The sequence below is a fragment of the Doryrhamphus excisus genome, linkage group LG17, assembly GCF_037039965.1.
Source record: "Doryrhamphus excisus strain RoL-2023G ecotype Guam linkage group LG17, RoL_Dexc_Guam_v1.1, whole genome shotgun sequence".
In the NCBI taxonomy this organism is placed as follows: Eukaryota; Metazoa; Chordata; class Actinopteri; order Syngnathiformes; family Syngnathidae; genus Doryrhamphus; species Doryrhamphus excisus.
In genome coordinates, this window is record NC_136373.1 from 1,691,835 (window position 1) to 1,711,005 (window position 19,171).

At 39.9% G+C, this 19,171-nt stretch overlaps 1 protein-coding gene across 1 annotated transcript in view; it reads left to right on the forward strand.

Annotated features, from left to right (window-relative positions):
• The first annotated feature begins 7,001 nt into the window (after positions 1–7,001).
• The window catches only part of camkvl (CaM kinase-like vesicle-associated, like), a 33,558-nt gene continuing 21,388 nt past the window's right edge, over positions 7,002–19,171 (forward strand). Inside the window, exon 1 of the mRNA XM_058083727.2 lies at positions 7,002–7,262. The gene's annotated coding sequence lies outside the window, so the exon portion shown is untranslated. The remainder of the gene's footprint in view (positions 7,263–19,171) is intronic.

Below are 19,171 nucleotides of genomic sequence, written 5' to 3' on the forward strand. Positions count from 1 at the left end.
TTAATTCTGTATTAATTATGGCTTAAATGTGATTAATCCCGATTAAAAAATGTAATCGATTGACAGCCATTCATTGTTGTTTACATGTTTGTTTATGTCCATAATCCTATACAAAAAAGTACGGGAATATAGGAAACTTGTCCTGCATTTTCCGGTATCCAGGAAACACTAACTAACACCAGACATGCTTTTGGGCATGTTTGGAATGGGGATTGACAAATATGACATCTGATGCCAGTTTCTGCCAATGAACATTATGTTTGTATAATAAAAAGCAAAGTGAGCACACGTTAGGACGCAGCTATCTGCGACTGAATGCATTCAAACTATGAGATGTGTCACATTTCATGAAATTATAATTATAAAAGGTTTGCGCTGAATAAATTTACACTTTAGTTTAAAAAAAGAGCCGAGTGTTATGCTATTTGAGCATACTGTAGGTCTGCTTTCTTTGTTTTCTCACACACTTCATGCATATACTTCCCCAAAATCCATACATAATTCATTTGTTCAATTTATTTACACGTGTGTGTGTGTGTGTGTGTGTGTATGATGCAAGATGACTCACCTACGCCGCAAAAAGGAAGGAAATAAAGGTTACGGGAGCACCGTAATTGGGGACCCTGTCTCGGAAAGTTGTGACCTGTGGACAACTGAGGAGAAACAGCATTGATCAGATGGGATAAAAATAACAAGCTGCAAGTCTGTCGATGGCCTGCCAGCACCCGGGCTTTCTTAGGTAATTAACAACGCCATTCAAAGTGAGACGTCTTCTAACGGTCCTGCTGGTTACAAACTCCAACTAATGAGAGATCCAGCTAGGTTTGCTGCTGTATGGAAGCACAATTTAAATATATATATATAAGTATTGTAATGTGCCCCAAACCAGTGTTTCAGTCAAGGAGGCATTGCCCGCCCTACATTGCAACTCAAATATAGCAGCTCTAATTAAGGCCAGCTCTCCTATGTTACATTAAGCACCATTCTGTTTCATTGTATTGTTTATGTCTCGGTACGGAACCAAACACAGCTTGTGACAGGAGGAACAAAAAAAAAATAATAATGGTAATGGTTTTATTTCATTTGAACATGCATCAGATTACAATTGAGTGCATCCCATAATCAGTTCCCAGTTCCACATGTCCAAAAGGAGTAGGAAGAAAGCAAAGCTTATTAAATCCTACACCTCCATCTGGTACTTTTACAATCAGTAACTGTTACATTTGTCCACTTCCTGCTTTCTTAATTTAATTTAATTTAATTTAATTTAATTTAATTTAATTTAATTTAATTTAATTTAATTTAATTTAATTTAATTTAATTTAATTTAATTTAATTTAATTTAATTTAATTTCATTTTAATTTTAATTTTAATTTTAATTTTAATTAGGTAATATCACATAATAAAATACATATTTTAGTCTTTAATATTCTGCTGTTAGCAAACAGCATGATTTTAGTTTTATTTAGGTTCAAGACAATCTATTATCATCAAACCATCTTTTTAGTGTGACAACAATTCAAACAACAACAATTCATTTGTCATTTAGTGATTAAAAATATATGGATTGCGAGGTTTGTTTATCTGCCATCACAAGAATAAATAATAATTCTGTTTAGTCTATTATTTCCAAATGTTGTCTATTATTTCCAAATGTCTCCTTGTAATGGCTGCCAAAAGGAAGCGAAGAAATTAACACGCCTTTGACCCACGCTGGCCAGAATCCCGATGCTGAGACAACTAAGGAGAAGAAACACAAACGAGAACTGAGACCAACTTAAAAAAGGTACAAAAACATGTAAAAAAATATCATGAATGAGTGATGCACTAAATGAAAGCCTGATGGTGGTCGACAGAAGGAGAGAAGAGGGCTGGCGAGATAAAAAGCACGAGAGACCATAGAGGGAAAGCTTCCGACAAAAGGAAGTGGGAGAACATCCAATAAGAACACACAGCCAGCTTCTGTGTGTGCGAGAGAGAACGAATCACATGGTCACAGCTCTAAAAGCATTATATATTACGTTATGCCAAATTGAAATTCATGCTGCAGACTGTTAGGGATTTTATTCTAAATTAAGCCCATAAGGAGAAAATATGCATGTAAATCCATTCCAATATGTGTACGCAACAATTGGAGGCATTTAAGCGCGTTTGAGTACCACGATATTACATGCTGCAAGTGTTTGAGTCAAGATACACGTGATTAATATTGAATGAGATAGTCTATGACAGGGGTCTCAAACACGCGGCCCGCGGGCCAAATGTGGCCCGCAGGACACTAATTTGAGGCCCCCGCATTGATATGAAAGTTTAATGTTTGATATGGATGCTGTATGGTATCATGTACCCAGAAAAAATTATTACGTTTGATTCATGTTCATGTTAAAGGTTAAATAACTGTTAATAGTTATCCTCCCTATCAGTGTGGAAGTGGTAAGTTTTTGGCTATTTAAGTTGAAAGGAAATAACTTAAAGGCTACCGTTTAGGTCGCTAGCTCTCTAGTTTGCGAGTTAGCATGTGTCTCGAGACCCTGCAGTTGCGCAATATGTTGTAAATAAAAAGAGTATAAATGTGACTATAGTCGTGTTTTGTCATGTCTACAGGGCTCTAATAATGCTTTGTTCATTTTAATCTGAAAAAAATCATTTGTCTACCCACCAACTATATGTGGTTTCTTAATTTTTTATTATTTGTTGTTTTATTATTATTATTATATTTATTTATTACTGATTGATTGATTTTTTTTATTCTTGATTTATTTATTTTTCATCTTATTTTGTGCAGAAAAATTAATATTAATATTAATATTAATTAATATTAATTATTAATATTTGAGAACAGCGGAATGTTTTATCAGAGCTTTTATTGTAGAAAATCGGAACCAAAGCACTGAAAAAGTTTGTATATTTTTCTGTTTTTAATAAATGCGTTTTTTTTTTTTTTGAAAACCTGATGCGGCCCAGCCTTGCCCAGACCCTAGCTCCAGTGGCCCCTAGGTAAATTGAGTTTTTTGAGACCCCTGGTCTATAAAATAGATTATAGATAGATTATAGCAGAATGTGACCAAGAGCCGGAGAACTCATCCCTCCTTCTTGATGGCTGTTGGCCTGCCAGCTCTGAACGGCACATTTGGCACCCAAATATATTTGCTCTGAGTCCTCAAAACCAATGATGCAGTTTTACTTTTATCCCCACAGCTGCGCTTTCGCTTTTCTTCAATTTAGTTGACCATCTTCTCTGCTGTTTCGCTCCCCCAGCAGGCAGGGCTTTTTAATGATAAGTGTGTTTTGCAGCAAAGTTCCACAGCACCCACGGAGGTGCTTCTCATTAAGAATACAGTGGTTCATGATGCTGATTCACTACAAAACATAATGGGCCTCTCACTGCTCCCATCCGCCTTTTATGAGTCCTGCTGGTGCTCTTTTGGTGACACACACGGCGCATGGGCGGCTTCTGGGGAAGATATAATCACTGTCCAATGTTCTCACGTGGTTGTGTTCTGAAAACACACCGTCTCGAATAGGTGTGCAATATGAGTCCAGTTCAAAGACTAATCTGTAGCTAACAACTGGTGTACCGCTAGACTTTATTTTAAGATGCGTAGCAAAGCCTGGATTTTTACAGAGCTGTCCAGACAGCTTCATGCAGCAGGAGGTTGGTCAACGGTGGTATTGTGTCCATGAGGAAGCACGGTTTTCGTTCATGATGTCATCAAAATATTAAACCGACTCAAAAATGGAGGAACCAGCTAAGAAAGGTGGTAAGACCAGCCATGTTGTTTGGTCTAGCAACAGTTCCACTGAGAAAAATACAGGAAGCAGAAGATTAAGATACTGAGGTTCTCGTTGGGAGTGACCAGGATGGATAGGATCAAAAACTAGAACATCAGAGGGACATTACATGTTAGAGGTCTTGGAGATCAAGTCAGAGAGGCTAGACTGAGATGGTTGGGAAGTGGAGGTAGCAGAGACGAGGATGCTGAAGTTCTTATGGGAGTGACCAGGATGGATAGGATCAGGAACGAGTACATCAGAGTGACATTACATGTCAGAGGCCTTGGAGATCAAGTCAGAGAGGTCAGACTGAGATGGTTGGGAAGTGGAGGTAGCAGAGATGAAGATACTAAGGTTCTCATTGGGAGTGACCAGGATGGATAGGATCAGGAACGAGTACATCAGAGTGACATTACATGTTAGAGGCCTTGGAGATCAAGTCAGAGAGGCCAGACTGAGATGGTTGGGAAGTGGCGGTAGCAGAGATGAGGATGCTGAAGTTCTTATGGAAGTGACCAGGATGGATAGGATCATGACCGAGTACATCAGAGTGACATTACATGTTAGAGGCCTTGGAGATCAAGTCAGAGAGGTCAGACTGAGATGGTTGGGAAGCGGAGGTAGCAGAGATGAGGATGCTGAAGTTCTTATGGGAGTGACCAGGATGGATAGGATCATGACCGAGTACATCAGAGTGACATTACATGTTAGAGGCCTTGGAGATCAAGTCAGAGAGGTCAGACTGAGATGGTTGGGAAGTGGAGGTAGCAGAGATGAAGATACTAAGGTTCTCATTGGGAGTGACCAGGATGGATAGGATCAGGAACGAGTACATCAGAGTGACATTACATGTTAGAGGCCTTGGAGATCAAGTCAGAGAGGTCAGACTGAGATGGTTGGGAAGCGGAGGTAGCAGAGATGAGGATGCTGAAGTTCTTATGGGAGTGACCAGGATGGATAGGATCAGGAACTAGAACATCAGAGTGACATTACATGTCAGAGGCCTTGGAGATCAAGTCAGAGAGGCCAGACTGAGATGGTTGGGAAGTGGCGGTAGCAGAGATGAGGATGCTGAAGTTCTTATGGAAGTGACCAGGATGGATAGGATCATGACCGAGTACATCAGAGTGACATTACATGTTAGAGGCCTTGGAGATCAAGTCAGAGAGGTCAAACTGAGATGGTTGGGAAGTGGCGGTAGCAGAGATGAGGATGCTGAAGTTCTTATGGGAGTGACCAGGATGGATAGGATCAGGAACTAGAACATCAGAGTGACATTACATGTTAGAGGCTTTGGAGATCAAGTCAGAGAGGCCAGACTGAGATGGTTGGGAAGCCCAAAGAGAAAGAGACCAAAGAAGAAGGCATTTCTAATGTTTGGTACCTAGAAACAGGCTCCAAGGACACATTCAATTAATATGTTATTCAATGTTATTCCATTTTGCATGCTAGGTAAGCTAATGACAAACCACTGTACTCTAAAGTGAAAATAAGCACGTCAAGCCACAATATTCACTGATGGCTATTGACATCAGTGCATGACACCAGAAACATTCACTGATGAGACTCTATTATTCCTCGAGTTGAGACCCATTTGTTCTCTCCGTCGACCCTTCCGCTCGCTCTACCTCACATTTCTTTTTTTTTTTTTTTCAGCTAAAGAAATGCTGCAGCAAACTGAAGGTCTCTTCTTATTGTCCACAGGAATGAGAACTGTAAGCACACAGACTAAAGAACATGCGCTTGGGTATTACTTACATTGTGAGCATCATAAAGGTAACATTTGCAGAAGCTTCTTGAATATAAAGTGTCACATTTTAAAGTGGAAAAACCTAGATTTCTGAATTCATAGATTATTCAAATCAACCGTTTCATAAAAGATAAAAACTGCTTCTGTCTTTTTTCCCGCAGAATCCTCCAACACACGTGAACCCAGGCGTTAGTTCTTGCGTCATTACAGTAGCCATCTGTCAGTATGAACACCGACTTGGCTGTGTTTACACGTACACATATATACACACACACACACACACACTCGTCACAAATGCGCATTCACCCGGGAAATGTGTTACCCCGATGACCCCGCCGAGCCCCGCCCGATAGTCGTCACTTGACCGTGAGGTTCCGCATCATGCATGACATTCGCATGGATCTATCGCATATGTGAAAGAAAGGTTTGTTATTTTCTCCTTTTCTTCTTCCCTCTACATCAGGGGTCTCAAACTCAATTTACTTGGGGGTCACTGGAGCTAGGGTCTGCTAGGGTTTTCCAAAAAAAACCCAAAAAATGCATTTATTAAAAACAGAAAAATTAATAAACTTTGCTTTGGTGCTGATTTTCTACAAGAAAGGCTCTGATAAAACATTCCACTGTTCTCAAATATCTTACTTTTTATTTTTCTACACAAAATAAGATGAAAAATAAACAAACAAATCAAGAATAAATAAAATCAATCAATCAGTAATAAATAAATATAATAATAAAACGGCAAATAATAAAAACCACATATAGTTGGTGGGTAGACAAATGATTTTTTTTAGATTAAAATGAACAAAGCATTATTAGAGCCCTGTAGACATGACAAAACACGACTATAGTCACATTTATACTCTTTTTATTTACAACATATTGCGCAACTGCGGGGTCTTGAGACACATGCTGACTCGCAAACTAGAGAGCTAGCCACCTAAACGGTAGCCTTCAAGTTATTTCCTTTCAACTTAAATAGCCCAAAACTTACCACTTCCACACGGATAGGGAGGATAACTATTAACGGTTATTTAACCTTTAACATGAACATTAATCAAACGTAATAATTTTTTCTGGGTACATGATACCATACAGCATCCATATCAAACTTGCGCGGGCCGCACTAACATTAAACTTTCATATCAAGGCGGGGGGCCGCGTGTTTGAGACATCAATTCCTGCCACATTAATGTTTCTGCAGTGATGTCATTGTCCACCAGATAAAATGATGAACGTTTAAGGCATAATCCCTCAGCATAATAATCCCTAAGTCTTCTGATGATGCACATACTGACAGACAGTTTTTTTTGACTCTATATAATGCAAGTTTTTTTGTGGGTGGAGTAATGATATAAACACAAATCAGCTTCTAATCGTGATCTCTAATGATTCCGAGAGCGAAACAGATGAAAGATTATTTATTCTCCTGGGTGAGAGACAGTGAGTGAGTGAGTGAGTGAGTGAGTGAGTGAGTGAGTGAGTGAGAGTGGGGGAGTGGCCGGCAGTCAGAAACAAGCAAAGTAATTCTCACCAAAGCACAGACAGACAGTCAGTCAGTCGTGCTACGTACGGCAGGAGCTGCAGTTGCTCTGACACAACATTTTTTTTTTTTTTTTTTTTTTGGTACTACAGACTGCTGCCCCCTTTAAGTCCGTATCGGTTCAGAGTTTCCGTTTTTGGATAGTCTTGCTGCAAAGGCACGCACCCACGCTTCTTCTTCAGAGATAACATCTCAAGGTAAGAACTCACTGGTGTGTGATGCACTTTTAAAGGTCCTGATTGCTTTACTGAATGAATAAAATATGATTGTTTTTTTCCTGATAATGATGTGAATATGCATTTTTGAAAAAAGTTAAAAAGGTACTCAGTTTTGCTATAAAGTCGCCTGTTGCAAAAGATATTTATTGTGCATTTTTCGATGGTTCTGTGCACTTTTCTGAACGGAGCATTTTTGTTGGCTCTACCGTGATATCTCTTTACGGAAGGCTTGTGTGGAATTAAGACAGATGCTAGGAGGTTTTAAGTGCTCATTTGAAATAACTGCAAGCAAAGCCAGCGCAGATAACTGGGGAGCTGGTTGGGGAGGGGGGGTACTGTTGCGAGCACAGAGTTAATCTATCTGTTTAATCTATCTGTTCAGTATCTGTGCATTAAAAGCACAAGTGTCGTGATTTATTGTGAGATGTTTAATCATAGAGCAGATATCATGTGTATATTATTTTCTGGCGCTACAGTATGTCATGTGATCAGGTGGGGGATATTGCATCCAAGAGCTAGGGAAGTGAAAAAATAGGCAATGTAAAGGAAATGTGGATGTTTACTTCACAGCATTTATTTATGAGAGCTGCACTAATGGCAGTATCTGAATCTATCCATCCATCCATCCATCCATCCATCCATCTATCTATCTACTGTCCACTGGTTACTCTGTTTTTATGTTTGAACTAATCTCCACAGACTTCATTTAGAGTTTCTGGAAAGGTTTCAGCCTGAAGGACAAAAGGCTTTCACATCACTTGTGTGTTATTGTCCATTACTTCAGCATACTACGGTAAAACCAAGCCTGTACATCAAGCAAACGAAAAGGCTTCCAGTCATGTGATGTGTATGTGCTGCTTGGCCGCTACTTCTTCCCATTTTATCGCGTTGGGAAACACGGTTTATAACCTGCGTTTGTAGCCGCACGCATTGTTTGGTGTAAGTTTTTTTGTGATGTCAACAATGAATATATAGTGTACATTTCGCAAAGTTGACATTGCACCAATCAACCAATTGTCGGAAAAATTGCTTAAAATTCGCTTAAAATTGTCGGGCAAATTGTCGGAATTTTCGGCAACAAAATGTGTCGAATCTAACTAGTCTAACTGCCCCTCATGTCCTGTCATTCTTGTTTACTTTGACTGAGATGACAACATAATAACAAACCTAAAGACGTTTTGTTCATTAATATTACTTCATTTACAGTAAACCTCGGATATATCGGACTCGGATATATCGGAAATTCGCTCACAACGGACAGATAAAAAAGAACCAATTTTTCTGTAATGCATTTCCAATAAAAATTCATTGCATATATCGGATTTTCTATAACGGATAAAATCCGATTTACCCATATACCGGATATAAATCCGATATATGCGTAAAACGGACATATAACGGATTTCGCTTATATAGACAAAACCAGTGGGAACAATTGAATCCGATATATCCGAGGTTTACTGTATTACTATGACACAGACGGAAAACCACAACGATTTATTGCAACTTTCATTTCCTCCTGCAATTTTATGGCAACAAACAAGTAAAAACACAAATTGAAATTCCAATTTAAAGGGGACCTATTATGCAAATTTTCTGACCATTTATATTGAGTTGTGGACTCCTATAGAGCAGCTACACACAATAACCCACCCCAAAAAAAAACCGGATGCACATAAAACCCCTGGAAACAATTTTCAGTCGGGATGAGCCGGATACTTGTTTATAACGAGTATGTATTTTTTGCCGGAAACGAGTATGAAATGAGTACATTTCGTCTTTATCAGTATTCTTGTTTGAAGAAAACGCTCATTATGTATTCACTCGTCATGCTCTGTGATTGGCCAGTCACACACAGCGACTGCCTCTCCTCAACGCTCAACAACGCAATAAATCTAATCTGCATTGACAGACAATAGCCGTACATAAAACATTACTCCCCTCTAAATATGTTGCAGTATGCACCCTGCAATTCTAAATTGTTTCATAACTGCATGGTGTATTTTTTAAGACAGCGGGCACGATCGTGCATCAGTCACTACTGCAAAAACTTGTTCTGTAACCTGTGCAATTGCAGCGCTGCGCAGACGATCAACAACGCAATAAATATAATCTGCAGTGACTGGCCACAACATTAGGTACACTTGCACAGAAGCGTGTAAGACAGACATTAGCCGTACATAAAACATGACTCCCCTCTAAATATGTTGCAGTATGCACCTTGCGATCTTAAATTGTTTCATAACTACACTGTGTATTTTTTAAGACTGCATGCACGATCGTGCATCAGTCACTACTGTGTTTTTTGGTTGTTGTTTTTTTTGTCTGCTTGTTCCGCATGGTTTGACTGGTGATATAAAGTCAGTTGGAAAATTGCCTGTAATACTGAACACGGTCAAAGTACGGGTCGGGATACGGATAGAGATCATTTAGATGGGTAAAGACGAATTCTCAGTATACAGTATACAATACAGTTAAATGCCACTGCAAACTACAGCTAATTAGTATACATCTTTTTAAATTAATAATACCAACCCGGTAGTATAATATTATTTGACAATTGGGGACATTTGTGATAAATCTCTTGCATCACATGGCTTAATAGTGTGTAGGTGTACTTAACGAAATGTCTGTTGAGGGTATCAGTTGTGCGTGCATGCTTATGACTCCATCAAATGCTCTTTAAACGGGTGTTTATAAGCAGATTTTCTGAAGGCAAAGTCATAAGCCACAGGCCAATGACTATTTTATGCTAATGCAGGTGTGAAACTTGATTTTTATTTGCTTTCTGTTTCACGGCTTTGAACTATTGGCCTTCCTTAATGAGAAAACTCTTGAGCTTATGTTTCACGGTCATCTATTCATATGTGAATTTTCCTGGAATACATAAGTTCAGCGGTTTTCTTGTTTCTTTTATGTAAGCGGTTATGGCACTGGATTCTTTTTTTTTTTTTAAATGCTGTTTATTTATCAATTTTAATTTATCTGCTTCTGGTTCAGATGAGTCAATTTATAATGACGCCACAGGGAAGCATGATTATGTCTTTCTTCAGTAACGTTGCCGGTGATCATGTAGATGTCTTATTGAATAAACTTTATAAACCTGAAAACTACAAAATATAAACATTATGACTGAATTCAGTAATTCAGTGTTGGATCGGGACTTGGTGCAAGATACAGTGCTATGAAAAGGTTTGGGCACCCCTGATAAATTTACTTTATAGAATCACCGGTTGTTGGGATCAGCAAGTTCAATTAAATATCAAAAAATATTTAAAAAAAAACAAAAATATATAGTATTTACAGAAAATTGTAATAATTATTTAAAGAAAAGTAGGCAGGTGCCTAAATTTGGGCACCCCAACACAAAAATGACATCGATATTTAGTAGATCATCCTTTCAATAATATTTAGATCCCAATTCCAGAACATTGTATTTGTTCCTCTGCCTTCGTAGAATCCGAGAAGTGTTCTGGTTAAGGCCCGTCTTAACCAGAACGGTGCCTGTGGTCTTCCATTTCCTCACCTCAGAGTGGAACCTGACAGCTGAAATCTCTGAGTTAGCCTTTTGTATCCTTCCCCTACACCATGATGTTAAACAATCTTTACTTGCCGGTCATTTAAGGCTATAATGTTGCTACTCGTCAGAGAAGCTGCAACTTGCAATTGGCCACCTTAAATACCCTTTCTCATGATAAATAATTATTACACTCTTTCCGTAAATCTATCAGTGTGTTCATATGCCATATGATATATTTAACTGAAATTGCTGATCCAAACAACCAGCCATTTATAAAGGAATCTTTTTCATACCGCTATAAATAAGAGTTTGAACAGATTTGCGATTTGATCAATAAAAGACATAACGCCAGCCTTGTGCAGGTTCAACATCAATATCTCATTACAGTGTAATGCGGCACAAGAACAGTAACGTGCAGGTATGCCTTATGATTATTTTTATTGAAATGTTTTGGTTTTCCAAAACATGAGATGCTGATGAGATCAGAGCTTTTCTACATGCACTTTTAGGTTTTCCTTCCAAGCACACTGGGTGGTCACTAATAGGGGTTGCATGTAGCAGACTTAGAGAAGCATTGATCCAGATATGACCTTTTAACCCCCCTGTGAATTGAGACTCTGTACATTCATGAACCCGTTATCCAGGATTTGGTTTAATAAAAAAACTAATCCAGAAACGAGTAGTTAGACAATCAAATGGGAATAAGTAAGCAAACAACGTATATATAGAGCACCTATGTTACATACTAAGTGGCTACTTCAGGATAAACTGAAAATACGGCATATGTTTCCCTTAACTGAGTTTGGTGCCGGAGGTTCCTCGTGCCATCTTCATTTTATGCCTCCTTGCTCTCATACCGTCTCATCTGTGGCCCATCTTTTCCAGCTGAGCCCCTTGGCCCGTGATCCGCCGCTAATTTACTTAGGCCAAAATGTGTTTTTTTTCTGAAACTGACCTAATCTGCCATTTACAACAGCAAAATGGCGTCATAAACCAAAACCAGCTGTTAATGACAGATGGCAAGGAAGATGGACAACCCTGAAACAGTAAAAACTTGAGATAAAAACTGGATTATGACATGGTTTATTAGTGGACCAGATTGTATCCACCCACCGGCTTGTTTATGTCTCCATTAAAAGCCTGAATGATGCCTGTCTTAAAGGGGAACTGCACTTTTGGGGGAATATTGCCCATCATTCGCAATCCTTTGCACACATATTTCTTTCCCTTTTCTGTGCCTTCTAGAGCAAGAAAACAAGTTAATATGAGCAAGCTAACAACAGATATCATGTTCCGTTTACATAAGTGACTCATATTAACCGAGCTACAGCCATATTGTTATTATAGCATGAAAGCTAACATGAAAAACTGCATTTCGAGTATCGCTAGTCGCTAGTTCCAGACGGAAGAGCGGATAGCTAGCTCTTGATTTAGCTACAAAGACTGAACAAGATGCTGGAAGACACAGCCATCCCACTGAGAGTATTGTTGATGTTAACGAAACTTGCATAAGTATGTTTAAGTTCCGGTAGTATTTAAAATCATCCAAATACAGCAAGATACTGCAGTGTATTTGTTACAGCGTGTATATATCAAACGATGCAATGTTGTTAGAGGTTTTTTTTTCAGAGGGCTAAAGTCAAAATGGGTACGTCCCAATGATGTGCATTGTGAGCTAGCTCGTATTAACTAGTTTTCTTGTGTTATAATGAACATAAAAGGGAAAGAAATATGTTCATGTTTCACATAAGGAATGTTAATATGAGCAAGCTAACAACAGATATCATGTTCCCTTGACATGACTGACTTATATTAACCGAGCTACAGCCATATTGTTATTATAGCATGAAAGCTAATATGAAAAACTGTATTTATCTGTCGGCGCCTCACGAGTCGCTAGTCCCAGACAGAAGAGTGGATAGCTAGCTCTTGATTTAGCTACAAAGACTGAACAAGATGCCCTTTTTTTACTTGAGGACTGGAGCACACGTCTTGTGCTGGAAGACACGGCCATTATTGAGTATTGTTGATGTTAACGGAACTTGCATAGGTTTCGGTAGTATTTGAAATCATCAAAATACAGCAAGATACTGCAGTGTATTTGTTACAGCGTGTATATATCAAACAATGCAATTTTGTTAGAGTTTTTTTTTGCTAAAGCGCTACAGTCAAAATAGATACGTACCAATGATGTGCATTGTGAGCCAGCTCGTATTAACTAGTTTTCTTGTGTTATAATGAACATAAAAGGGAAAGAAATATGTTCATGTTTCACATAAGGAATGTTTATATGAGCAAGCTAGCAACATATATCATGTTCCCTTTACATAACTGACTTACATTAACCAAGCTATTTTGAAATCATCAAAATACAGCAAGATACTGCAGTGTATTTGTTACAGCATGTACTATATAACAAAAAATGCAATGTTGTTAGAGGTTTTTTTTCAGAGTCCCAATGATGTGCATTGTGAGCTAGCTCGTATTAACTAGTTTTCTTGTGTTTTCTTGGAAAGAAAAATGTTCATGTTTCATATAAGGAATGTGAATAATGGGCAAAAAAAATTAAAAAGTGCAAAAAATAGTGCAGTTCCCCTTGAAACTGGTATCTAAACCCCCGACCTTGCTGACTCGAGATTTCCTCCATTGCAGTGGGTTAATCATTCACATAAAATAGGTGTTTTGGTTTTTTTTTGCACTTTGTAAGATATTGAATATACCGGCGTTCAAGGCCTTGTAAATACATATGTGGGGAGAAACTATGAATTAATAATGAGTTATCCTAGCCTCACGGCTCTCTAGTGTAACAGGAGCGAAAGGAGAAGGGATTTCAAATGGCTAGCAAATAGGTCGAATCGAAGGAAAAGAGCGATGACGACAAAGGAAGTTCATCGCACTGGCATCTATAATTTCTCTACTCGCTATTCTTCAATGCCTTTAACGTTTTTATGCTGCATCCCTCTTCCTCCTTTTGTCACCCAACTTGGACAATCTTTCTTCTGCACGTTATTTATCTGCATTGTTTGTCGGTAGTGTGAATGAATGTGTTAGCCTCAGGTAAGAAAGGAATTGGAAACAGAGGGAGAGAAGATAGTGATACTAGACTAGTGTCGTTTTTGTTCCTCATATAGCCCGATGGAGGTCAAATATGCTCTATCGGACCTAATTTCCCCTGATGCGGAGTTTCTCTTTAGCTAAAGAAAAGTTAATTCACAACACCAGGACAAAGGATACAACATAAATCTAAATATTATAAGAAAATATACTTATTCAGGGCTCTACATTAAAAACAAAAATGGGGAATCCTTAAGGTGAGAACTACTTGCCTGAACTTGTAAACAACATTGCATTGTTTGTTATATACATGCTGTAACAAATACACTGCAGTATCTTGCTGTATTTTGATGATTTCAAATACTACCGGAACTTAAACATACTTATGCAAGCTCCATTAACATCAACAATACTCTCACTGGGATGGCTGTGTCTTCCAGCACAAGACGTGTGCTCCAGTCCTCAAGTAAAAAAAGGGCGTCTTGTTAAGTCTTTGGATAGCTAGCTCTCAATTTTGCTACACTCTTCCGTCTGGGACTAGTGACTCGCGAGGCGCCGACAGATAAATACAGTTTTTCATGTTAGCTTTCATGCTAGAATAACAATACGGCTGTAGCTCGGTTAATGTAAGTCAGTTATGTAAAGGGAACATGATATATGTTGTTAGCTTGCTCATATTAACGTTCATTGTGTGAAACATGAACATATTTCTTTCCCTTTCATGTTCATTAGAACACAAGAAAACTAGTTAATACGAGCTAGCTCACAATGCACATCATTGGGTCGTACCCATTTTGACTATAGCAATCTGAAAAAAAACCTTCTAACAACATTGCATCGTTTGATATATACACGCTGTAACAAATACACTGCAGTATCTTGCTGTATTTTGATGATTTCAAATATTACCGAAACTTAAACATACTTCAAGTTCCGTTAACATCAACAATACTCTCACATGAACATGTAACATGATTTTTCATCAGTTTTTGGTGTTTTCCTTCAGAAATTGTTGAAGAATTATACGATGTTGGCCGGGACACCGTGATAGATGTTTTCGTCGTCAAACGATCGCCGATTTGTTGATCGCGAACAAGAACGGGTGTGGGTAAAACGCGGACTACGTTCTAAATAAACGATTCTGATTGGTTGGCAAATTACCACCAAAATTACGCAGTCCGTTTTTTACCAACACCCAACAAGAACCGCTTTTTAAAAAATTCTTCGCAGTATGGCATGCCAAAGTGCGCTTGCCCGACGGGAATATCACTGATTGGATTTACTTGCCCGAATTTTGTTTTAACTTGTACATCGTTATTGTCGAGCCCTGCTTATCGTCGGTCCTGTAATGATCATGTGCTCAGTCCACACTGGATGGAGATGTCAGCACTTATGTAACACCCCAAGCTGGTGTAATGATGGATCCAACATTATGGACGCCAAAAAAAAAAAAAAAAAAAAACCTTGAGGAATCTGTTCCCCTTATACTTGGCAGATTGGAGATCTGTAGCATTTTTGGATTAAAAACATCAAGATCACGTCAAGGCGTTACCATGCATCCTATCCAGGAAATTAAACATACTATATTAGCATAGCTGATTTACAACAACTTCCCCCCGTTGTTTCATAATTTATCCACTTTAAAGCATGAATGAGTTCAATAATGTACAATATATCGCTCACCATAGTGATGCTACAAGAAAGAGAAATGATCCGGTCCGACCATTAAGCAGCTGGAATGATCTGAACAGACACGAGGAGAAAGAAGGGAATAAAAACAGGTCTGAACTGATCCAGGATTTATTGGCTACGCCGGTCATGATGGAGTTTTTATGCTCACGTTACATTATGCAAAACCGAGCTATGCTACAGGTGAATAATGACTGCTGTGGAGATGCTCTCCTTCTCTTGGTTCCTCTCACTCAGGATGGATGGCTTTAATACAAAAGGGCTTCACAACGCCGTGGTGCATTCTTCATTCCGAGGGGGGAAAAAAAAATAAAAAAATGAAGTACTCACCCTCGTCCACCTTGAAACCATTTCCTCAACTTGGCCTTTGGCTTTTTCTTTGCCACCTTCTTTCTTTATTTCACTCCTATTCTCTCTGCAAAGACGCTCATTGATCACTTGAATTTGTCGACTCATCTAAAAGAGACAAGAAGATAGTAAAAGGTACTGACACAAATGGACGATGCTCCTTCAAGCATTCGTTCAGTCATTCCAATCCAGATGTTTCGCACACGTGCCCTAGATAAGCATCGGCTACATTCTACATCCTGCCAAAAAGCTTTTCATTTAGCCCACTAAACATAACCCAAATGTAGCGAGTCCTTGGTGTACATACAACGTTCCATGCTCCCAGAAATCAATTTAAAATGTCATTTTCATCTGTAAACATTGTTTAAGAACTAGTTACAGCGAGAGCCGGTGGAAGAATACTACACAGACACAATGAGGAAGAAGTTAGCATACAGAAGTTAGCATTCACAAGTTAGCATTCCGCCAAATATGACAAGGATTAATAGAACGGGTTAGTAAGTAAACACACTACTACATCATCTTAACCAGTTCACAATCAATATCTATCTCATAATATGACAAAAATATTAAACCTAAAATAGTAAAATACATATACACAACAAGAGAGACGTCCATTTTGTTTTTTTAAACACCTATTGTGAATGTAAGTTGTTTTGGTCTGATCAACCAATCAGGACAGGGGCCCGCCTCTTTGCACTGATCAACCAATCAGAACTAGGGCTCATATGGCAACATATAGAAGCATTTGAGTTTAAGAGCTAATATGGTAATAATAAAGGAAAATAGTAATACTGGCTGTATTGTACAGTAGCCCATAGTTCTGAAATTGATATCCCTTTACATAAAATTTGATTTAATTATCATAGTTGCACATTAAATGCAATTGATTGAGTTAGCTATGGACAAAATGTGATTAATCACATCGATATTTTAATCGATTGATTGATCACACTAAGCTTGTTAGGGCCCACATGTTGTTTTTCATTTACACAATGATCTGCACGGGGGTAGAGTGGTTAACGCGCTGGCCACACAGCTAGGAGACCTGAGTTTGATTCCACCCTCGGGCATCAACCTTTGGGGGTTGCTGGAGCCTATCCCAGCTTTCTTCGGGGTTGCTGGAGCTTATCCCAGCTGTCTTGGGGGTTGCAGGAGCCTATCCCAGCTGTCTTTGGTGTTGCCGAAGCCTATCTCAGCTGTCTTCGGGGGTTGCTGGAGCCTATCCCAGCTGTCTTGGGGGGTTGCTGGAGTCTATCCCAGCTGTCTTCAGGGGTTGTTGGAGCCTATCCCAGCTGTCTTGGGGGTTGCTGGAGCCTATCCCAGCTGTCTTCCGGGGTTGCTGGCGCCTATCCCAGCTGTCTTTGGGGTTGCTGGAGCTTATCCCAGCTGTCTTGGGGGTTACAGGAGCCTATCCCAGCTGTCTTTGGTGTTGCCGAAGCCTATCTCAGCTGTCTTCGGGGGTTGCTGGAGCCTATCCCAGCTGTCTTGGGGGGTTGCTGGAGTCTATCCCAGCTGTCTTCAGGGGTTGTTGGAGCCTATCCCAGCTGTCTTGGGGGTTGCTGGAGCCTATCCCAGCTGTCTTCCGGGGTTGCTGGCGCCTATCCCAGCTGTCTTTGGGGTTGCTGGAGCTTATCCCAGCTGTCTTGGGGGTTACAGGAGCCTATCCCAGCTGTCTTTGGTGTTGCCGAAGCCTATCTCAGCTGTCTTCGGGGGTTGCTGGAGCCTATCCCAGCTGTCTTGGGGGTTGCTGGAGCCTATCCCAGCTGTCTTCTGGGGTTGCTGGAGCCTATCTCAGCTGTCTTGTAGGGTTGCAGGAGCCTATTCCAGCTGTCTTCGGGGATTGCTGGAGCCTATCCCAGCTGTCTTTAGGGGTTGCTGGAGCCTATCCCAGCTGTCTTTTGGGTTGCAGGAGCCTATCCCAGCTGTCTTCAGGGGTTGCTGGAGCCTATCCCAGCTGTCTTCCGGGGTTGCTGGAGCCTATCCCAGCTGTCTTCGGGCAAGAGGCGGGGTACACCCTGGACTGGTGGCCAGCCAATCACAGGGCACATATAGACAAACAACCATTCACACTCACATTCATACCTATGGACAATTTGGAGTCGCTAATTAACCTAGCATGTTTTTGGAATGTGGGAGGAAACCGGAGTACCTGGAGAAAACCCACGCATGCACGGGGAGAACATGCAAACTCCACACAGAGATGGCCGAGGGTGGAATTGAACCCTAGTCTCCTAGCTGTGAGGTCTGCGTGCTAACCACTGGACCACCGTGCAGTCCTCTTTATTTTCATAGAAGTCATAAATAATTTTTCCCTATATAATGATCAATTCTGCTTGGTTTGCTGTTAAAACTAACACTATAGCCGCATAAGGGCATTCAAATCCTGAACAGGGCATACGAGTTTCCATTTCAATATCAAATTCCATGATTATTTAATGACCCAACTCCTTTCAGCGCTACCAAAAAATGCTAACCCTGCAGCGAATTCAAGCTCCACAGGTATACTTCATCCTATAAGGTGTGAGTCCAATACCCACACACTTTTCAAAAATAGAAAGAGCCCGGACAGTCCTACACTTCAGCTTCACACCCGAGGCCTCTTTGTTGAAATGGTCTTAAGCCTCATGAGTCCCATCCAAAGCTTCAATCAATGTCCTCCACCTCGTCTCTGCTGCTGTTCCTTCTCTTCTCTCCTTTACCAAGAATACCTTTTAAACTTCTATTAGTCGTCTATCAAGATGAATATTTCACAAGAATGTTTTCTTCTATAAGTGAAACCCGATCACTCTCCCGTGGGAAAAAGTTCTCACTTTGATTCTTTCATGCCCTTTACGTCTGTCATCCGCACCGCTTTGGCTGTCTCTCATTCTTCTTCCTCCTTGTCATCTTCATCTCGGCGTAGTTCCACCGTCGGATGGCTTGTCATTGGATGACGCCACAGCTCATTTCTCATTGCTGCTTATTTCCTTTTCTGTTTCTCACTTGCTCTCTCGCTGGAAACCTCCCAGCTTGCTCCATCACACAAGACTAATTCAAGTGTGATTAACTGATTAATCGAACTGAAGTGTTTAAATATGGTAAATGTAAACAGAGTGCAGCTCGATAATGTGGTTGATTGTCTTTTAAAGACAGGTGAGTTATTATAGAATTGGATGATATGTAGAATGAATGAAGTCATGAAGCGTTGACTGCATGAACGGAACTGCAGGAGTGTCTTAGAGAATTGGGGTCGTCCATGATGGAGAGCAGCTTGGTCGGTGTCCTGCTGTCTCTC